Here is a 23,651-nt window from a genome sequence, read left to right as displayed (position 1 = left end):
CCCAAACATTACTGATTCTCACCTTAACAACACAACACAAGGTATTTGGAGCCCATGTTACTGTTCTTATAATTTTAATCTCCTGTAGTTTTTGCTATTGGATTCTTACTACACAGTTTGTTCACAAATGAAAGTTTTCTTTTTATACCACTAATCACAATCATGTTTATGGAATTAGAAATAAATGGAAAGAACCAAAATGAAACCATGAACAAGAAGCATCTACACCCAACAGATCCTTCTGCAGCAGTCGCCCGCACCCATGGCACAACTGCCCACCCGGAGGCCCCTTCCCCGTGGTCAAAGGCAGGCAGGCATTTTGCCTTTGGAATTGTTTGGCCTTGGAAGTGGGTTAATGCATCACAAAACTCCTATCATTTCATCTCTCACAAGTGGAAACAAGCACGCTTTGTGCAGTTGGTTTTCAGTCCTCGGTGCCTGGGGCCCAGTTCCTGCGGGGCCTAAGCCCTGGCCGTGCAGGCTTTTGTCCCGTGTGAGGCCAGTCTGGCAGGTTCCTTAGCACCAGTGGGGGAGCAGAGCTCTCACCAGCGTTGTGAATTTTTGCAGCACATTTCCAGCCTTTCCCATTGTGTTTGCCAATGGTGCTGATATATTCCAGAGATTTTTCCACTTGCTTTAGCTTTACTACAGGAAGAACAGGTGTTTCTGCCCTCTCCTCATTTCTCAGAATTGCACACTGCCCAACCAGCTCTGCTCTGCCTGCTGGCACCAAATGTAGGGCAAATGGAGAAGGACTGCTGAGCTAATCTACTAGCTTCATCTCTCCTGAGGAGGTTTCCTGAATACTTATCAGATTTGGGTTCCAGAGGCTCATAACCTACCTCTCCAGTGAAGTATTTGGCAAGAGCCATGACCTTCAAAGTCCGCCATTTGTGGCTGGGTGTACAAAGAACGAAATCAACAAACTATTTATCACTCCACAGCCTTTGCTCCACGTGGGACACACCACTCATACCACCGGGAAGCATGGGGTCATGGGAGAAGCAAGCAAGCTCATTTCGGGGGCCAACTATAGCTGAGGTGCTTCTCACCCCTTATCTTACTCTAGCCTCAAAACGGTCCTGGAGTGTAGGCATTATCATCTGTTTTCACAGAGAAGGCGACTGAACTTCAAGAGAAGTTTAGCAAACTTTCCACGGGTCACACACCTTCTCAGTGGCACGGCCCTGAAGCAGATTCAGCAGGAAGAAGGAATCGGCTGTTTTGGTATTCGGAGAAGGTAAAGTCTGTGATAAGGGCTGCCCACCAGAAGTGCCATGTTGGTCTGCTGACGGAGTGGGAAAGGGAAGTGGCTGAACTGAGAGGCTCACCCAAGGAGTTTCAGGGTCTCACAAGCTCATTTATTCATGCTAAGCTCAGATCCAACGTTTACTCTATGCCCTTGGAATTTCGCCTTGTCAACTGTATATTTTTAAGTGTCCCCACTACGTCATGAATTCTTTGAGGAAGGCGATACTTGTGCCTTCCATGAACTGAGTGCTTCGTTGGTGCCAAGTGTTTTACATACTTTATCTGGTCTCATTCTCCCAGCAGCCCCTGGAATGTATGTCCTAGTGTCCTCCTTACACAGATGAGAAAGTAAGGCAGGAGAGGTGCCTAACTTGCTCCACACCCCTGAGAAGTCGGAGCTGAGATTTGTGCTTAGTCTGATTCCAATGAATGCTCTCATTTGCAAGGTGCACAAAAGATTCATCCTGAGGTCAATTTTCGAGTTCTTGGAAGACCCTAACCACTGATGTTTAGAAATAGGAGAAAGGGGTCTGGCATTGAGGGCTTACTTCTAACTCAGTGGGACACCAACAAAGCTTCACACAACTGTAGTTATTACACAAGGCAGCAGGAGCTACTGCAAGATGTGATTGGAGGCCTTCACCTGTCCCAGATAGGTTTCCCCCACCTAGCTGCTAGTGACAGTTCCAGTGGTGAAGACGATAGGTTGAACGATTAATATTAAAATGCAAATGCTGGGACTGTTCATTTATTGAACTATGGTGGCCTGATGGTTTATCAAGTTCTTTAACACATTCTTATAAACGTTCAGGTCAGAGAAGGCATTTGACAGAGGAAAGCAGACAATAGAATGGGAGTGGGGACAAAAAAAGGACTTGAGGTTTATGTGGGGACATCTTAGTGTGGTAAGTGGAAGCAAAAGATAATTCCTTCTGAATGATAGTGGAAAAGAAATGAAAAAATGTGAACTTCTTCCTTAGGCCTTATATGATACTCTAGAGAACATATGCGTATTGGACTGTATGCGTAGTCATTAGTATCTGATGACCATGGACACCTGTGACATAGGTCAACACAAAGAGAGTTGGCTCCCTTATAAACTTGGAGTCCAGGCCTATACAGGTAATTAGCAAAATTCCATTTCTTTAGGCCACATGGACAGTGATTTAGTTAGAACTGATAAGAGCTGACAAGGATTTGGTCTCAAACCATCTGTCCTCTGTGATGATTTGAATTGTTAGTTTCTGATAGGTTTAACCCATTTACTGAATTTTGCAATTGGAAAGGCACTGTTAGGCTCTGAGGTAGGGTATACGAACGCGAACGCGAGTCAGCCCGTAAGCTTGCCCTCCGGCAGTTTACTACATAGTGGTGTTGATCAGTTTTAAGCATATGACTGACTAACACATGGAGATAAATAGAGTGATGGAGTAATGCCATGGAAAGAATGAGTACATTCTAAAATTCATTATACTTTTAAGGCTCTGTCTGTTACATAACTGTTTCATTCTTTAAGTTCAATTCTAAAGTTCACCAGCTGAGTTCAGGTGTTCACTGGGTCAAATCTTAGATTTAGACCTGAGGCGAGTTTTTTACAGAGTCTCTAACACATTTTCTCCTCTATAAAATGGGAGTAGATCTGTTTCTAGTGAGCTATTATGTTGATAACAAGTTAATGTATGTAAAGAATTTAGTAATGCTTAGCACATAGGACGTACTCAAAACTTTTAGTCATTGCTGTTGTTATCACAGTGAACGAGGCTACATTTTTTTAAAGAATAAAAATAAATAAAATTCTCCTTTGGGTCACAGGTTTTGCCTTTCCTCACACTCCTCCCAAATCTTACCAGGCAGCTAGCTCCACTGACTGATTTTCAACTCCACTCCACCCATCCTTCAGACCATCCAACCCCTGCATTCCTTTCCTGCTGAGAGACTTCTGTGGCCCGTAATGACAGCGAGGCTTACTGAATGCAGGAGGGAGCCTGTATCTCCAACGTCCTAAAAGAGCGTGTGTGTAACATCCCTAGATGCCTTCAGAAGAGAGAGCCAGAGTGGGCTTAGGTCCTAGGACTTTTACCCTAATACTTAACAACTCCACCTGGCTGATTTGTAAATGCACCACTAAAAGCACATGCCCGCCGACACCCAGAGGTAGGCATTTCATATAACTTCATCTTCTCCTCTATACATGGCAAACAGACCATTCTCTGTAAAGACAGCCATTCACCCTTCAATAGCCACACTGAACAATGCATTTGAGTTTAGAGAGGAAGCTCCAGGATCAATAAGAATGAGATGTTTGTAGGACTGAGAGATCAGCAATAGATGCAGGTTCTGGCTTCACAGAGTCATAGCATCTCGGATGTAAAATAACTAAAAGAGGACATCTAGCCCATAATCATATACAGGGTGTGTTTTTGATAATGACCTAATAAGAGTGATTGCCTGTGAGGGCAATGGGTGGCTGTGGGACAGGGAAGGGAAGGTGTGTTTTCATTGAATACTCTTTTGTACCTTGAATTTCAAACCATGTACAAAAGTAAACAGAAATGTAAAAGTCACAGATCTGAACAGTGTTATGGGTTCAGTGATGTCCTCTGAAAAGTAAAATCAGAAAAGTTTGCTAAAAGGAAAATGAAACTCAGCCAGTCAAAACCCCAATGAGGTGATGGAGTCACCCTAATGATCACATAGCTGCCAGCACATTGCTCTGATCTTTGAATGACTTGGTTTTAGGACATGCCCACATTTGGTAGATATTCACCCTCACTTTCTGCTGAATATTTAGTCAAAACTGTCCAATAAAGGAGGAATTTATCTTATTGGTTTGAAGATGATTTTTTAAAAATTAATCCAGTAGTAGGATTCTGAGATATTGGGGATATTCAAAGACTTGAAGTAGCTTCCAAACTTTCTTTAATTAAGTGCTATTGGATTGCAACCTTCCCAACTTAAATGAGATGAAGGTCTAAAGCAACTATAACTACAGTTCTCTTTTTCCTTAGTAGTTTTGAATTGGGAGGTTAAGGTCACCATAGGAAATATCTAACATGTACTGTACGACATTGAAAAGTAACATTTTTATTGAAAACCTAGCAGTGGAATGAACATACTGATGATGAGAGAAATTCAACATTTCCAATGAAGGCATGACAATCGTTATAAACCCTACAGCACTTGCAGCAAAAAAAAAGCCTTCTACTTAATTGACGTAACAAGTTAAAACTCAGCATAGGAAATGAATTACCACAACTCCTGCCTTTACTGTCATTGCTGAAGTATTCATTAACAGGGTTAAAAAACCTTAATGAGTGTCTTTGTATAAACCTCAGTTCTGTTCAACTTGCTGTTACTACCATTAGGCAGAGGAGAAGGTCTGTTTCTGTTCTGCTGATTATGAGAGAAGAATTTTCTGGAAGTAGATATGCAGTGAAAGGTAGAAAGATAACATGAACTATTGTGTTCCCCAGGCTTTTTTCACTTCTAATAATAAACCTCTGGATCGAATCTTCAATATTTTTAAAGCAAAAATGTGATAACAAATGAATTAATGACTCTTTTTGTTAGTTTCTAAGGGCCAGCCTCAAATGACCCGGGAGAGCAGCTAGAATTTGCTGCACGGCTACTGAATAACATCAATTTCTTCGGTCCTTTGAGAAGGGACAGGTAGGTGGGCACCACACAGAAACTAAAGTAATGGGCAGAAGAGGGGGTGAGGAGACGAGGGGGCATTTCATTGAATGTTCTCTGCTGTTGGCAACTTTGTCCAGCCAGCTCCCCCGGTGGGGTTCATCCTGCTTCCTGGCAGATGGCAGGTGGTTTAGATGTGAGACATCCTGGAAAGGGGCTGCAGCACCCAGCCTCTAGATTATGCCATTTCCCCTCCAGACCCATTTCCTTGCCCCAAAGAAGTGCCTCCTAGTGGTGCTGTGTGGACTTTTTCAGGAGAAGCAAGTCTAAATCTGAAGGTAACAGCGTTAGTTATATAGGAGAGAGTGCAAAGGAGACAGATGGGAAGTGGCACAGCTCTGACGTGACCAAGAGCCTGGAGCTCTTCGGTCGCACTCAGGTCAGGTCCTGGCTTTGCTGCTCACCAGCTGTGTGATCCTGAGCAAATGACATCTTCATTTATAAAATAATAATAGTAATTAGAGGACTCACTCAAAGGGTGACTGGGAGGATTAGAGTTAAAATGTGAAATTCTAAAAACAACGCCTTGAGTATAGTAAGTGCTCATTGAAAGCTTGCTACTATGGTGTTAGCACTTATACGGAGAAACCCTCCAACTGCAAAACACCGCGTGTAAACGTCCGACAGCTGGAAGGAAGGACTCAGGAAGCACAGCCGAAGCATCGAAATACTCAGAGAAGAGAGAAGCCAGCGATGGGAAAGGGACATTTTCAGCACTTAGGAAAAGCACGGTAATCAAAAAACACAAAACCCATAGGAATGGTCTTAGGAGACAGGATGAACTTTTTATGGTTAGGAGTCAAAAAGCAGCAAACAGTTATGTTGCCTTGGACAGGAATTCAGTCTTTTTGCTTAAACAAGTTAAGGTCAAAGTCCCTCATGTTTCCAAACAACACCTGAGGTGGTTCCATTTCGGTTCACAACCAGCGGCTCCAGCCAGAAAGAGGCAGGAGACCGGTCTCAGCCAGGAGCAGGCCTGCTGTCCCTTGTATTGGCCCTGTCCATCTGAATGCCAAGCTGGTCCCCTTCAAGCTGGCTCGGGATCCCAGCACTCGACCCCAGGCTACCACCCTGATGGCTCTATCTTCGTCTCATGCTTTACTCCTGATCAGCCTCCCACGTTCTCCCTCTGCTTCCAGTCCACAGTCCATTCTCCATACAGAAGCCCGAGCCACCTCTAAAATGCATGTAAAACACTTTACTCCCCTACTTAAAATTTATTTCCTTAGAACACCTAAAATCCTAACTGCATCCCACCACCTCCAGGCTGCTTTCCTGCCCGACACTGCCCCTCCCTGCGTAGGGACCGACCACACTGTTCTGCTTCCTGTTCTCCGAACATGTGAAACCTTTTCCAACCTCAGGGCTTTTGCTCTTGCTGTTCCCTCTGCCTGGCACTCTCTTCCCGGTCTCTGAGTGGCTTTCTCTTTAAAATTCGTGTGCTAGCTCCTCAGAGAGAGCAACTCTTGTACGCCTATTTAAAGCAGCCCTCATTAAACTCTATTCCCTTCACCTCGCTTAATTATTTTTTAGCACTACCTCATTCAATTTTATTTATTTGTTACTTAATGAGGATGTCTCCTCTCACTGGCATGCAGACTCCACGGCAGCAGTAACATCGCCACTCCAGCTCCCCTCACATAGCAGACCCTCCATAAATAAGAGCCGAGTGAATCAAAACTGTCAATGCCCAAGATGTGCGGCCCACTGCAGACTTCTGTCCATCTCCTCCCTGCAATCTCCTGAACAGTTTCATACCTCCTCTTAATCCTGTCATCTCAGAACTCCAGAAAAGTACGGTGGTACATTGTCCCCTCCCTCCCAATGCGGTAGAAAAACTTGGCCGTTTTTGGTAATAATACAACTTTCTGAGAAAGGCTGGGGCCTTAGACATAACTGGACCCTGGATAATTATTCTCAGGTTGATCCTGGAATGATTTTCCATAACCCAGCTTCTTCTATATTTGGGGTGACTTGTAATTGGCCCTTTCCAAACCAAAATTCATGACTCCCCGAAGCCCAGTCTGATGCTGAAAAGCCTCTGCAACCCGACCCATTTCCTGGGACTGAGGGTTTTATACAACCGAGTTTTCTGGGCCAGATCACCTCGTCAATTCTACCCAATGACAGTCCCCGGAGAATACAGCTTTAATTATATTTTTAATAAGGGTGTGAACAGGAATGAAGTTAATTGGCTTTAAACTGTCTGAGACAGGAAAGCAAGTATTGGTTAACTAAAGATCAACATAGCAACTGGGAAATTTAATGCATGGGTGGCAGGGAAGCTTCATCGTTATCTCTCAATCTCATAATTATCAAGTTTCTGGCAACCTGATTTCCAAACTGCACATACATGAATTTTAGTCACGGCTCTGCAGGGCCCCTCTGAGTGTGGATTAGATTATATAGATAGAAAACAATATTATGTTAGAAATCATGCTTTCGAAAGAGGAGAAGGACAGTGTTGCTACCCACAAAAAACAGGGTGTGGATGCTTCTCTGGGGCCCATGCTACCCAAAGCAAGAAGTAGAAATAAGGAATGAAGATCTGGGTCCCAGCTGAGCCGTACGTTCAGCTCTTACTGATGCCCTGTGCAGTCACCTGAAGAACTGTAAATAAATACGATGCCCTGGGTGCGTTCTGAGAACCTTTACTCAAGGGGTCTGTGGATGGGCCCTGGGCAGCCGTATTTTTTAAAGCTCCCAAGATGATTCTCACATGCAATCAGCGTTGAGGCTTGCTTTTTTGATATAGCTAAAGATGCCGAAAATTGTTCTTAAATCAGTAATAGATTTTGAGACGAGAAAAAGAAAATGACCATTTTGGGATGGCAGAAAATTGACCTATCTTTTCATCCAAAAGAGGCTGCAGTGCCAAGACTCTAGCTTTTTTCCTGCTACCCTTCATAAAGATCTCCCAGCCTCACCACTGGCAATAAACCCAGAACAAGACATACGATACAAAGAATTCTTTTAAAACGCAGCTGTAAAAATTGCTGGGCTTTCTTCTCTCTCTTTTTTTTTTTTCTTTCTTTTTTCAGGTGCATAACAAAAGTCAATATTCAGTGAATAGAAGCTTTGGAAAAGAGGAATCAGAATCGCTAGAAAGCGCTGGGGCCAGGGGGCCTTCATGTCCCAGAGGTGGGAGTGGATGAGCTGTGAGTGTGCACGACCAAGCTTTCACTCGAATGGAAGCTCACTAGGGTCCACGCAGGCTCCTGGGACCCCGTGGCTGCCTGCAGAGGGGCCGCTAACGCTCATCACACTGTTGGCAGCTCAGCCAGACTAGTCGTCTTTTACCTACTGGTCCACATCACTAATTCATTCATTGAAAAAATAACACTGCCAGGTACAGAGTATTCTGTAACAGGAGACTGGGCAAACTTTCTTCGGGAGCCAAATAAGATTAAGTGGAATTCAATGGCTGAGAATTCTGCTCTCACCTTTGTTGCCAGCACGCTCAAGGCCCAAGGCAACTAATTAAACTCCATTTCCTAATTTGTAAAATGGGAAAAGTGTGGGGAGATCACAGATTGTAATGAAATAGCTATTGTAATGTTGGCACTAATGGGCGTGATAATAAAGCCCTTTGCAGTGATTACACAAAGTCTGGTCAATAGGAGCAGCTGTGAGATACCAACTGCCCCATCCTTAGCTCAGGTTCACCGCAGGGCACCCCAGAAGTACACAGCATATGGGAATTGGCAGCTGGTTACACCTTTTATTTACAACATCCCAGTTCACGGAATCACTACAAACAACGTATCTGTGAGTGAAAACGACTACAGAGAAATATATTTGTATATAAAATTTCTACAAAGTAAAGACCACACATCTTGATTGTCCATCAAATGCTCTTTAAAATAGTACCCTTTTAATTTTATTTCCCATGGTATTATCTAAAGACCTGGTGTTTTTGCTCAGGGATTTTCAACTCTGGCTTCCCATTGGAATACTCTGACACGCATGCCCCACCCCTAACCTGATTAAATGAAAACGCTGGAGATGGGGCGAGGGCATCAGTCGTTTTTAAAAGCTTCCCTGTGATTCCAACTGTTCTCTTTCAGATCACCAAACACTCCGCACACGTTTCCGCCTCCACGCCACGTGTGCGTTTCTCTTTACTCCGAGCGCCCTCTCTTCCTGTCTCCACGTCGGCATTTGATGGCCTCACATCCTCAGTGGCCATCTCTCGCCTTGTCTTTCTCACTGTACTTTAGGGCTTAGGGCACACTGCCCTCCAGCATCTCCAGATTCTAAATGCATCATTTATGTAACATTGGCTGCCGTCCTACATTGCTCCTGATGTCTTATGTTTATGCCGTTTTTCCCAACGAGGTAACATGCTCCTCCAGAACAAGGACCTGGTTATTTTCCCCATGGCGTCTGGCACTGATTTCTTGGCTTAGACGATGCAGAAAAATGTGTGTTACTGTTGATGTAGATACATCAAAATCCATTCCTATCAGCTTCTTAGTGCCATTTCCCTCCAGACTTAGGTTTCAAGTGGAAATGAACAAACGCGACTTTGTATGTCTCAAAGAGCATCTTGTACAGCTTTTCTGCTGTAGCCACGGGAAGGAAGCTTTTCTCTGCAGGCAAGTGTCTACAGAAGCCATTGGTCCTCAGGTTATCAGGGGTAGCCATGGCCCACATCTTTACAGCACATTTCTCCATTAGCATTTGATGTGGCATTATCTCATCAATTCCAAACTCACTACAGCACTGTTGGCGAAGACGGGTGAGGGCAAAACGCTAACCAAACCAGTGGACAAAAGTAGAATCCAGGCCTCTGATATCCCAGGCCAGAGGCTTCCTCTCACAATACCGGAATCTGATTACTTTCCCCTTTGGAAGAAATAAAACTGCAGGAACAAATCAGATCTTTACTGACATCCTCAAGGGCCACTTTAGCTAATGGACAAAAGAAACCCAAATGGCCTTCTGTGATGTCCTCAGAGCAACCCTTCTGCAAATTGAGGCTGAGTCGTATTCAAAGTGTTTTAAGCAAAAGGAGAGAGGAAGAAACATTTGTCACCACAGTGAGATGACTTATTTCAGGAAATTTGCACACAAACGAGAAGCACGGGCTGACTCCTAGTCTGACTTTACGAAGTGCCATGAATGACAGAAGCATTGTCCTGGGAAATGATTTAAAGTAAAAACTGTAAATGGGTAAAGGACCTAAACAGACACTTCTCCAAAGAGGACATGCAGTTGGCTAAGAGCATATGAAAAAATGCTCAAGTCACTAATCATCAGAGAGATGCAAATTAAAACCACAATGAGGTATCATTTCACACTTGTCAGAATGGCTGCCATCAACAAGTTAACAAAGGACAGGTGTTGACCAGGGTGTGGAGACACAGAAGCATGGAACAAGCTGAGGGATGTCGGAGGGGAGTGGGTGGGGAGAGATTACTCAAAGAACTTACATGCTTATAAGCCCAACCCATGGACACAGATGTTGGTATGGGGAAGGCCTGGCGGGGGGGGGGGGGGGGGGATGTGGGGTGGAGGGGATCAATAGGGGGACAGCTGTAATATTTTCAACAAGAGTCAAACAAACAAATAAAAATAATAAAAAGATAAAGTAAAAACTGTAAACCCAGATTCCAAATGACCCTTTGGTCATAGGATGTCTGAAAGTCTCTTGCAATTTGCCTGAGTAAGAGATTGGGAGATGACGAATGGAACTACAGGGTCTATTTCATCAAATCCAACAGTGACATGATAAAATGGGCTGCAAATTATCACCTGCCCAGCAGAAGAATGAGCTCAGGGGTGGGCGTAGGGAGGCCTCTTTTTCTTTGTTTCCTGCTTCACCGAATAACTGAATTTGGGAACAGACTTGAGATGAAGTCTTGAGTCAAGAACAGAGGAACAGTTATGTTAGGAAGAAGGAAGAAAAATTTCTTACCGTATCTTTGTCAAATTATTATTCTATAGCAGTGCTGTTCAGTGGAAATATAATGTGAGCTGCAAGTGTGATTTAAATTTATCCACATTAAAAATATTAAAAGGTAACAGATGAAATTATTTTTAATATATTTCATCTAAACCAATACATCGAAAATATAATCATTCTAACATGTAATCAATATGAAAATTGATGAGATTTTGGGGGGTATTTGTTCTTTGAAATCTAAGGTGTGTTTTATTCTTTCGGCACATCTCAATCTGGACTAGTCACATTTCAAGTACCTGATAGCCACTTGTGGCTAATGCTCCGTATTGCACAGCACGGGTTTAGACACACTGATGAATCTGGGACAGCAGATAGAAATCATTGTCCAAATTTAGCTACCTAACATACGTTTGATATTTTCATTTTCTCCTAGAAGAGATTATTTTAAAGGCCACATGCTGCTAAATTAGCAAAAAGTTTTGGGCTTTGGAGCAAAACAGACTATGGGGTTCAAATACTAGCTTTGCAACTGTGGGCTAGCTGTCTATTCTCCAGGAGTCTTAGTTTTTTTCAGCTATTAAATCAGGACAAAAGTAGCTACCTCACCAGATTGTTGCGGAGATTAAATAAGTGTAAAGTATACAGCACAGCTTAGAATAGTATAATAGGCATTGAAACAATAATTTCCCCCATATAAAACCCTACTTGATTTTTAAGGGGCCATTTCATTGTATTTGAGGCTCTACTGCTTCATGTGTTATACTTCTGGATTTTTCCTTTGAGGTTTCTTCTGCTAAAGCAGCCCTTTCCCCAGACCTTCATGGCTTGGTCCCCTCTTATCATGCAAGTTTAAATTTAAGGGTGAACATAAAGTTCTTATGGAAAATTTCTCTGGCTGCCTTATTTAAAGTTGCCTCAAAAGACCTGGTACACTCTAGTCCCCAGCCTCTCTTTACTTTCTTCATAACATTTATCAACATCTGAGTTATCTTATTTATATATTTGTTCCCTGCCTCTCATCTGTCACTCTCTTTAGCATAGAAGCTTCACAAGAGCCAGGACCTTGTCTCTCTTGTTCAGAGCTCAGCAAGTATTTGTTGAATGAATGCATGAATGAATGAGTGAATGAATGAATGCTTAACCCAGGGAGGTAAATGTAAATGGTGCCCTGACTCTAAAGGTAGGAGAAAATGGAACTTCCATACCTCTTTTTAACCTAAAAAGATTGCCCAGGAAGTCAGTGGCCCAGAGCCAACCTCACCTGCCAAGGTCTGGTATTTGGTATCTTTAGTCTAACAGCAGGACATGGGAAGGGTAAGGAAAATTAATCTCTACAAGTGATTTTATTGTTGCTGTCTATAAATATGTGTCACATGCAAAGTGTATGTTCACGCCACTTAAAGCCATCCAGAAGGTTTAGTTTTCCTGCTCTTTAAAAGAAGAACTGGGATCCAGTTGGGATGATGCAACTTTCTGATACAGGGAGCTTGGCAGCACTGGGAGAAAGAGTGAGTGACAAAGTCAGACAGACCTGGGTGTGGACCCCAGCTCTTGCCTTTACCAGCTATGCAGACTGGCCCAGTTATGTAAATTTTTATAAGCCTCAGTTTCTTTATCTGTAAAGGTTTAAATGATAATTTATACCCTGCAATGTTGATATAAAAATCATTGAGGTTATGTAGGAAAGCACTTAGTATAGCTCGAAGGCTCGATGAGTGGTAGGTATCAACTTTATCATCTCTGCATGCAAGAATGCCCTGCCAGGTTATACTGATCAATCTTTCGAATGGGTACTTCGAGGGTACCCCATTTCCTTTTAAGGTTGTGATATTTCTTTCCCATATTTCCATGTCATCCAACTTCTCACAACTGAGGGACCAAGATCAAGGGTGGGGGAGGTGAGGGGAGAGAGGGGAAGTTAAATTGGCTGAATCTGTGCCAAGCTTTGAAAGATGACAGTGGAGACATTTCTCTCTACAGAGATAGTTTCTGGTGTATCTGGAGATGGATGCAGCCAGGAGACCTCTCCAGTTTCCATGCCCAGCTCTTTGTAGCTATAGGCAAAGATCTAGCTGTTTTGTATTCAAGATTATGGACCAAAAGAAAGCTGAGGAAAGCGGTTAAGAATTCATGCCAGTCTGGACAGATTTCACTTGCGGGCAACACACGGTGCTCTACTTGAGGACGGTGAAGCAGTAAGCCGACTGACTGTGCGCTGAACCCACCACTCATGTATGACAATATTCAGACCAGAACGGACTGCACTCATTTTTCTACTGGCATAAGCCCTGTAGCAGAGAGAGTGCCCTAAAAAGCATGAAACTATTTAACACTTACCACCTTACATTAACATTAACAATAGCAGTTTTTCGTTGACTATAGACCAGACATTATATAAATACTACTTCTGATCTCCTGACAACAGTGCAAGAAAGGCAGTATTGTTCCCCATTTTACAGACAGAAAAAGTGAGGCTCAGAGGAGTAACTTACTGAAGTGTGGGAGTCAAGACTGGAAGCCCAGTCTGTTGGGCTGCAAAGGTCCGAGTGTCCTCTGCTATACCTTGCTGGCACTCCCAGTGGCAGACCCGAGTCCCTAGTCCCTTAAAGGCAAAGTGCAGAGATCCAAAAGAACACCATTTACTGTTTCTACAACACCCTGGGGAGCAAATGGCACTTCAGTTCAAAGCCAAGCCTTGGCCCCACTGCCTGACACCCCACTGGGTGACCTGAAGAGCTTTCTTTGAGACAGACAGTGACCCTCCACAGGTGGCTCTCCAGGGCTGTCTGTAGGACTGGAGACTCCAAGGGTGAGGAGCACTCTTAGAGAAGTCATTAAAAGAGTTTGTGGGGAGGGTTCCCCAGGAGGCAGAGATGGGTGAAGCCCTTAGGAAACAGTGTCCCTGGAGCTCAGAAGGAGGGCTTTCACCTTCAGCAACGTGGCTGACTCCAGACCCAGGGGACGGCTGTCGATGATTCCCAGGGCCAGCCCAGCAGCCAGCAGAAGCTGCCCGGTTGGCCTTAAGGGAAGGCTTCCTTTAGACACAGAATTTTCACCTGGGGCCCGGGCAGGGTGACCAGGGCGCGTCTATGAAGCATCAGGGGTTGCCTGCAAATTTTTACGTACTTTCCTAAGAACATTCCCCCTACACCTACTGCTGAAGAAGGCTCAGAGCTAGTTCTAAAAAGAGCCCTCCAATTTTAAAGAACCACTAAAATTAAAATTTCCCCATGTGCTTTTTCCTTGCACTTCTACCTACACACACACACACACATATGCACGCATATAATAGTTAATGGGATATATATATTATATATGGAGTAATTAATTTCTTAACTATTGCAAAGAAATCTGAGGCCCAGAGAAGAGAAGCGTCTTGCCCAAGCTTGCAAGCCGGGGACAGGGCTCGGACCAGCAGCACTGGGTTGACCAAGAAGCACCTTTGCCCGCCAACCTGGCGAATGAAGACAAACGAGCCCCCCCAGACTGATAATAACGCCCAGCAACCTTTTCCAGCCCCGTCACGGGAACCCCTAGACGGCCTGTCATGAGGGCAGGCGGGCTGCTTCCCCGGGATGCTGGCAGAGCCACTAAAAGGATATTTTCCTACTCAAAGAACTAGGGCTCCGGCCCTCGCACCTCGCTCTGGCTCCCCCTGTTCCCGGAGTTTGCCCGACTTCCCCTCGGGCTGGAATTCCTGTGCCCCTCAACCCGCCTCCCTGTGCTCGGGGTACGGGGGCAGCCGGGAGTAGCCGACCTGCCCCCCCACCCCCTCGCTGCCTTTGGGGGGCGGCCAGGTAGCCCTAACTTTCCCCACCGGACAGGGGAGGCGGCGGGGCGGCTGCGGCGGCGGCTGGAAATCCCTGAGTCCGCCCACGGTGGGCGCATCACCTGTCTGAGCCCCTTCCCCATCCCATTCTTTTTTATTTTAATTTTTTTTTCCACTCTGACGCCAATCGTTTACATTCTGAGAATGCCACGGCCACGCCAAGACTCCCTCTCAAAGGTGCACCCGGGGATGCTTCGGAGAAAGGCGAGCCCGTGCCGTTGCAAGCGCTGGGGAAGGGGGCAGCATTTCTAGGTCCTCGGAGAAGGGACCCAAACGCCGACGGCGGTCAACGCCGAGCTGGAGGCTGCGGCGGACCCAGGCCACCCAAATACATTCGATTACAAATAAATAAATAAAAAGTCCCGGCTTTCCCAGCCCCTCCGCCGGCGGCTGCCTTCCAGGCTTCCGCTGAGCAGCCCGCGGCCGCCCTCGCTCCCCTCCCGGGCTCGGCCTCGAACCCGCAGCCCCGGCGCCGACCGGCCCGCGCGGCCCCGGTCGCGCTCGGGAGCCCCGGCTACTCACTTTTGTCGGGGCGCAAAGTCCGCCAGATCCGCCGCGAGCGCTTCCTGCAGGAGACCGCGGAGTCGGCGGCGCGCGGCTGCTCGTGCAACAGCCGGGAAAGCCCAGGGCGAGCGGGAGGAGCGGGGAGACCGCGCGGGGCGCGGGGCGGGGGCGCGGGGCGCGGGCGCGGGCGTGGCGGGGGCGGCCCTCGCGCAGGAGGCGCCGCCAGGGGACCGTAGCTCCTGCCCCGCGGTGCGCAGCCGGGTGGCCTTGCGAGTAGCAGCTCCCCACGGTGCACTTGTTCAGTCTTTCTTCATAAGGGGAGGAGTCACTGTTGCAACATTTATGTTCCTTGCTGGAGGCAAAACAGTGATTTTCTTCAGCATCCAGAACGTCCAGAGCCTGCCAGTTTTAAAAGGTGAGGGAGGGAGGCGGGGAGGCGGGGAGGCGGGGAGGGAGGGAGGGGGTGGGGGGAGCCGGGGTGCAGCGAAGATATAACGGATTCTCCCCAGCTTGGTGTTGCGGGATCAGGGCCACCCGCCTTCCACTGACACGGAGCCAGAAAACAGACAAGACAAACAATAACAACGGCTTAATAAATTCAGTGACCTCAAAGGTGATATTTCCCCTGGCAGCCAAGATGTGGGGTGCCTCGTGTTAAATTTCTTTTTTTAAAAAATATTTCTGAATAACTTCGAACAGTAGCTTTGGGGGTGGGGGTGTGGGGGCCTCCAGGGATTTGAATCTCACCTTTGCTGAGAAGGCAGCCTCAGAGTGAAAGAGGCAAAAGAAAATAAAGTCAGCCACCCAAGGAAGTTTTGCTTTCTTTTTTGATACCCCAAGGCCCAAACTTCCAGGGTGCTGTGTTTGTTTTCTCTGCCACATGAGTATAACACAGAAACACTGGTAGTGCTTAACTAATGTTTTCCATGGACATAGAATTTATATTTTCTAATAGGGCTGTATGTGGTCCTTTTTTTTTCTTTTTGGACACGCACAACCACCACCTTTTCTCTCCCAAAAGAAAAATACGGAAACAAATAGTAGCAGCTGCCTGAATCAAAGTTATCCCTCAATGAGTAAGTTGCCGGTGTCTGTCTGACGTCATGAATGTTGCACTCGATTGTTCCATAGCTCAGAGGGGCACCAAGAAAAATATTTTAAACGAAGGCTATTGAGTTTGTTGACCCCGAGAAGAAATGCAATTATCAAGAAGGACTGCTTGTGCTTAATTGGGCTCAAATTCATAATCAGAGTCCATTGCTGACAGGGGACTTCTTCGGCTGAACTTCGGGGGAAAACCACAGCCGGAGCTGCCAGCCTCCCACACTGAGCTCCGGCAGGCTGAGCCCACCCTTATGACGCAGTTCCGGGAATTCTCTTTCAACCTATGGGCTGAGACCCGCCCCATCCAATCAGAGTTGCACAGCTGTAGCCTTATTGCATCTTCACTGGCCATTCAGAGCAGTTCCATAATGGCCAATCAGAACGTATGATTCTGACCAATCAGGACAGAGGACAGTGCTGTTTGGCCCAATCAGACTGCAAATTGGGATTCCCGGTTACATCAATATGGACCAATCAGGGATGGGGAAGGAACTTGCTCCATAAAAGCGTGCCCTCCCTTGGTCTTGCAGAAGCCCTCTTTCCCTTTTCTTCGGAGGCTGCATCTCCTTGGGTCTGCAAACTGTTCATCTGAGTCAAGTGTCTCCTTTTACTGCACCCCGGATTGGGGACACCTGTTGGCATTGGGATTGGTGGCAGCAAACTTTTGTTGACAGGTTTCAACCAAAATGTTATTGAAATGCTGGGCCTTCCTCCTTTGATTGATTGCCTCTCTGGAATAACTGGCAAATTGACATTCAGTAGCAGCCACTTGCCAAGACTTGGAAGCCATTAAAAATCCCAGGGTGCTCTGGTGATCTTTTTGGACTGGAAGCTCAGTCACCTGCACAAGCATGATCACCTGATGCCTTCTATTCAATAACATAGCCTTATACAGTTAAACCGCAGACTCCACCTGCTCTTCTTAGCTAATGTAAGATGCTTCTTTCATGTACGTTCGTTCATGGGTGGCCACGAAGGATACAACCCCTTTTAATTTTCAAAACTCCTGGGTGACATGGGATCTTCAGTGGAAGAATAGTTCCATATGATTTTTGCAAGGCAAAGGGTCATTCCATTTTTTGGATTTGTTCTAATCAGCAAGTTTAATAGCTGGTGGGAAAAAAAACCACTCCAGGTAATTCTAGACTGTCAGCTCTTAGAAGGTAGGGGCCTTGCTTTTCCTCCATGTAGTTCCCAGTTAGTTGCAGATGAGAGGTTGGTTGTTGAATGACTGACTAATCCACATCTCACTGGGAGAGAAGGGCAAGGCTGGTTTTCTGCTCTGTTGTGCAGCACACAGGACACAGGCGCTGTCACCAGGCCACCAGCATTCACTCTCAGTGAATTACGATGCTGCAGCTTTACTAAGATGATAAAGGAAGTCTGATGGTGAACCTCAACCTCTTTTCTCTGTCTCCCCCCCCCCCCCCCAGCTGCTTTATCACTGCTTTCTTCTCTGCCTGTGAACACACTCGGGCCCCTTTACATGTGTTCCCTCCTTGTGTCTCTGACTTGTCATTGTCTCAGAGGATGTGTTCCTCCTTTTTTCCAAGCTGTTCCTCCAGCTGAGTCCTGGCCCCAACCCTCCCTCTGACCCCAGGACCTTGCTCCATTGCCAGAGGCAGGGGAAAGAGCTCAGCTCTTGGCATGGATTTTGGTCCTTACTATTACTCATTTGGCTTCCCGAAGCTTCACTTATCTCACAATAATTGGATGCAGTAATATATGCCTCAAAAATAATAGTAATGGCGATTCTTATTCACCAGTAAAGGGACTAATAATGGTGATAGCATATGTAAAATGCCTGACAAATAACAGAAAGTCTAGAAATATGAAGTTGCCTTTTTCCCTTCCCCTCTCCCCATGCATACTTAAGCCTTTCTGTCCCATGTGCTCCTTCGTCTCAGCCTATAATAGCTGCACATCTTCCTGGACCCTGCTAAGCCTTTTGGCAACTTTACAATGTAATTCACTCCTTTCTTCAGCGGGCAAACTTGGCGAAAGCATAATCAACACTCACCAGCTTCCCCCACTCAGTGATCCTTACCGTCACCTGAGGAGTGTTTCAAAGGTACCCAGTCTGGGTGTCACTTGCAAAGCTTGTAATTCGGGAGGCTTAGGGCGGGGTCCTGATTTCTCTGTTTCTACGAAGATGCGCAGGCAGGGTGGACAGGGCTTCCCAATCCCCTTTGCACCCAGCTCCCACCGCTGCTACTCACCCGCTGCTCGCTGGGCTGCGTAGGCCAGGGTGTTCCGCACCCCTCACCCCTCCTCAGGAGGCCTCTTCCTTGGCGTTCAGCCCCTAGTTCTGTCACCTTCCCAGGCTGGGTTTCGCCAGGGCCCCTCTTCTTTCTCCTTCCTGAATGAGAACAGATTCATCACTGGTCCTTCATCTCTCTTCTCTGAGGACTATATTATTTTCACAAAAAAATAGAAAACAAAAGAAAATGCGAAAAATAACAAAAGTGTAAAAGATCACCCACAATCCCAACACGGTTTTAAAAAAATCTATGTCTATGAAGTAAAATATAATCCTCCCAAATCACACACATCCTCTGTCTCTCACTGAATTCAGTCTCCGGAGGGGACCACCTATAGCACCTATTCTTTCCCTGCACGTGCATAGTGATGTTTCTATATGCACATGCGTATATTTTAAAGCTAAAAATGAAATAATTTCTGTGATTTGTCTTTTTAAAGGTTAATGCAGTTATATGTTCTAGGTTACTAGCCATAGATGTAACCCATTCATTTTAATAGTGGCCTAGTTTGTATCTATTCTACTATTCTTCCATTGGTAGATCTTTGGTAATTTCAGTTTTTTGTTGTACAAAGTGCTGCCATGATTATCTTTGTGTGTAGCTTAGGATAGATACTTAAGTGGCATTGTTGGACCTAGGAGAGTGAGAAACAAAAATATGATAGATCACTGCCAAAATGCTCTTCAAAAATGTAGAAGAAAGACATAGAAATGAGATTACTGAGTTGTAGTGTGGGAACATTTAAAATTTTCATATACACCTCCAGATTCTTCCAGTGATATTTTCTCACATTCTTGCCAGCACTGGATTTTATCAAGCTAATTTTTCTCAGTCTGATATTCAAAATATTATCTTCTTATTTTTCTAATTCACAGTCCTTTGACTTCTTGTGAGGTTGAATGCATAGCTTATTATTTAAAATTTTTCTTTTATGCTGTGGCTTTTGAACCTTGTCAATTTTTTTGTATGTTTATCTTTTTTAAAACTAATTTTTGAGTTCTCCTTTACTATTATATATATTAATACTTTGTTAAATATATTGTAAACATATCTCTCTGTCTTGTTTGTGTTTATGGGCTATTTTACTGCTCAAAGTTTCTAGTTTCACCTAGTCAAATATATCAACTTTATTAAAGCTCTGGGTTTTCTGTATTGCTTCCTTGCATCTACTACTGTTAATAGTTTGTTTTTTTAAAAAAATAGATCTTTAATTATTTTAGGGATTGTTTTTCAATATTATATGAGGTAAAGAATTGAATTTTTTTTTTTTAATGCATAGTTAACTATCCTTCTACTTTTACTGAAAAATCTATGATTTCTCCACTGATCTAGTCTCACATGTCACACATTACATGTTAATATATGTTTATATCTATTCTGGACACCACTCTGTTTTGTTTGGCATGCCTACTTGTATGCCAAGATGCACAATTTTGATAACTGTACTATAAAATTTGTATAATACCCATTACTGCATGCCATCTAGTGAGTTCTTTCCTTTGTCAATTTTCTTGATAATTATGATATATTTATTTTTCCATAAAGTTTTAGAATCAATTAGTCCAAATTATAAACAAGATTTCTTTAGTATTATATTACATTTACATATTAACCTGGAAAAAATTGGTATCATTAAGGCATTAATTCTTCCCACGCAGGAAATATATCTCTGTGTTTATTTTGGTCTTTTAAGAACACCCTTCAACTTTTAACTTAATTTTATAATGTCATTATAATCTTATTGAACAATAATTTACTTAATCATACCATATTATGAACATATAGGTTCCCAAATTTTTTGCTTTTATAAACAATGTTACAATGAACAAATTTGTGGAACAATTTTGCCTTTCTGGAATTTATTTCCTTATTACTGTAGCTTTGTGATATAGTTAGAAATTAAAAGTGTGATGTCTCCAGCTTTGTTATTCTTGTTCAAAATTGATTAGCTATAGAAATTCTTTTGTGGTTCCATATGACTTATAGAACTAATTTCTATTTCTGTAAAAAATGCTTTTGGAATTTTGATGGAGATAGCATTAAATCTGTAGGTTGTTTTGAGTAGTATGGACACTTTAACAATAGTGAGTCTTCCAATCCATGAGCATTGGGTATCTCTCTATTTGTGTCTGCTTTCATTTCTTTCACCAATGTTTTGTTTGTTTGTTTATTTATTTATTTATCTATCTATTTATTTATTTTTAATGTTTCTATCTGTATTTATAGTTGAAAGTATTACAAATGTCCCCCTTTTCCTCCCATTGATCCCCTCCACCCTGCATCCCCCCCTCCAGGCCTTCACCACACTATTGTCTGTGTCCATGGGTTATACATATATGCGTATAAGTTCTTAGGTGATTCTCTCTCCCCCCACCCCGCACCCTTGCCTTCCTTCCCACTGAGATTCATCAATCTGTTCCATGCTTCTATGTCTCTGGATCTATTTTGTTCATCGGTTTATTTTGTTCATTAGATCCCAGTTTTGAATAAGATCATGTGATACTTGTCTTTCTCTGACTGGCATATTTCGCTTAGCATAATACTCTCCAGGTCCCACCATGCTGTCTCAAAGGGTAAGGGATCCTTCTTTTTAACAGCTCCATAGTATTCAAAGGTGTAGATGTCTGAGAAGATGTTTGATATGATTTAAATCTTCTTGAACTTGTAGAAATTTGTTTTGTGTCCTAACATGTGGTCTGTTTTTGAGAATGTCCCATGTGCCCTTGAGGAGAGTGTATATTCTCCAGCTTTGGGGTGAAATGTTCTGTAAATGTCAATTAAATCCATCTGATCTAGTCTGTCATTTAGAGTCACTGTTTCCTTGTTTATTTTTTGTATGGAAGATCTATCCAGTAAAGTCAGTGGGGTGTTAAAGGCTCCTACTATGATTGTATTACTGTCAATTTCTCCTTTAAAGTCCTCCGGAAGTTTTGGGGGTTTTTGTTCCAGCCTGTATGAGCCTTTTGTTCCGAGGTGAGACACTTTGTAGACAGCATTTGCATCATGTTTTCTTATCTATTCAGCTACCTTATGTCTTCTTTTGATTGGGATTTAATCCAATAAGGTTATTATTGACAGATACTTATCTAATGCCATCTTATTTCTTTATGCCTATGTTTCCTTTTCTTTCTATTTCAACTTCTTATTGCAGCAGTCCCTTTAACATTTCTTGCAATGCTGGTTTGGTGGTGATAAACTCCTTTAGCCTTTTTTTTTTTTTGGTCTGGCAAGCTCTTTATTTCACCACCTATCTTGAATGATAGTCTTGTTGGATAGAGGAATCTTGGTTTCAGATCCATGCTTTTCATTACATTAAATACTTCACGCCATTCCCTTCTGGCCTGTAGAGTTTCTGATGAGAAATCAGCTGACAGCCGTATGGAGCAACTTTGTAGGTAACAGACTGCTTTTCTCATGCTGCCTTTAAGATTCTTTGTCTTGAATTTTAGCATTTTAATTATGATGTGTCTGTGCGTGGGCCTCTTTGGATTCTTCTTGCTTGGGGCTCTCTGTGCCTCCCGAACTTGTGTGACTTTCTCCTTCACCAGGTTAGGGAAGTTTTCTGCCACTATTTCTTCAAACAGGTACTCTAACCCTTGTTTACTTTCTATATCTTCTGTACTCCTGTGATGCAAATATTGTTATGTTGCATGTTGTCCCACAGCTCCCTTAAACTGTCCTCTAGTTTTTTAATTGTTTTTTTCTTTTTGGTTCTCTGATTGAGTGATTTTTTTTGTACCCTGTCTTCTAATTCTCTGATCTGATCCTCAGCTTCCCCTAATCTGCTGTTTATTCCTTCCAATATATTTTTGTTTCTACTATGTCATTCTTAATTTCCTCCATAGTTTCTATCTCTTTTCTCATGCTGTTGAGCATCTTTATGATCAGTGTTCTGAACTCTATATTTGATAGATTGCTTATCTCCATTTCATTTAGCTCTTCTACCCGAGAATTCTTTTGTTCTTTCACTTGGGGCTTGTTTTTCTCCTCCCCATTTTGGCTGCCTGTTTGGATTTGTTTCTATGTATTAGGTAGGCCTGCTAGGACTCCCAGTCTTTTGAAGGGCATCTGGTGCAGGCCAATGTCAGACACTGTTTGTGACTGGCCTTGAGTACCCTATTTGAAATTTTCACACTCCACAGCTTATGGTTATCTCTGCTGGGGCAGGATATGCTTAGAAAGGACCAAGATGTTCACCAGAGTTTGCTTTTCCAAGCCCTGGGTCCAGATGAAATCAGTCAAAGACTCAAAGCACCCAGAGGCTGATTGTTATTCAGTCTCTTAATGAGCCCCAGGTTGCAGAAACTTCACAGGGTGAGGCAGCTGATTGTCATACAGTCTCTTAATGAGCCTCAGGCTGCAACTCCATAGTGTGGGGTGAGAGGTTTTTAAAGGGTGGGGCAGTTGCTTCCTCCCCATGCAAAAGGAGTTTGGATTGTAAATGTCTGCCTGGAAAATATGTCCTCGGCCACGTGGGGAAATGACTCAGCATGGGGATCCAGATGGCTACCCTCTGAGCTGTATCTCCTGAGCCAGTATTCCTGGATTCTCCTCACACAGCTCTAGTCTACTCTGCCCTCTCTCTTCTGGAGGCCAAGGTAAGTGGCTACATACGAAACTTTGTGCATTGGCCCTTTAGGAGTGTGCCTGCATTTCCAGCCACCTCTCTCTGGGAGACAGACACCCTGCTGCTTTTCACAGTCAGATGTTATGTGGGAACCTTTCTCAGTTCTGGTGCTCTGGGCTAGGAAGCCAAGCTTGGGGTCTAGACTCCGGACTTCTCAGTGGGAAACCCCCGCAGCTGAGATATCCTCCAGAACTTCAGCTGATGCCTGTGGGAACCTGGCCAGCCCTCTCAGGCCTCTGTGGTTCCTACCAGCGTCTATGTGGTCTCCACTTTACATCCTTGGTTATGAGGGTGCTCTCCAGCTAGTATTCAGTTGATTATTCAGGATGGTTTTTCTATATTTTAGTTGTAATTCCAGTTTGGTCCTGGGAGAGTGTCAGTGTAGCTTTCACTCAATCCAATGCCATCTTGGAATTCAGCAATGTTTTATAATTTCCAGTGGACAAGTCTTTCACCAACTTAATGAAGTTTATT

The 23,651-nt window shown here is 44.1% G+C and overlaps 1 protein-coding gene across 1 annotated transcript in view; it reads right to left on the bottom strand.

Annotated features, from left to right (window-relative positions):
* The window catches only part of PRLR (prolactin receptor), a 132,884-nt gene extending 117,574 nt beyond the window's left edge, over window positions 1–15,310 (bottom strand). The window contains exon 1 of the mRNA XM_087815307.1: window positions 15,204–15,310. The gene's annotated coding sequence lies outside the window, so the exon portion shown is untranslated. The remainder of the gene's footprint in view (window positions 1–15,203) is intronic.
* Window positions 15,311–23,651: the final 8,341 nt, after the last annotated feature.

Source organism: Miniopterus natalensis, chromosome 3, assembly GCF_054644295.1.
Source record: "Miniopterus natalensis isolate mMinNat1 chromosome 3, mMinNat1.hap1, whole genome shotgun sequence".
Classification (NCBI taxonomy): domain Eukaryota; kingdom Metazoa; phylum Chordata; class Mammalia; order Chiroptera; family Miniopteridae; genus Miniopterus; species Miniopterus natalensis.
The sequence above is the reverse complement of the archived record's forward strand: the minus strand, read 5'-3'. Positions and strand labels throughout refer to the sequence as shown.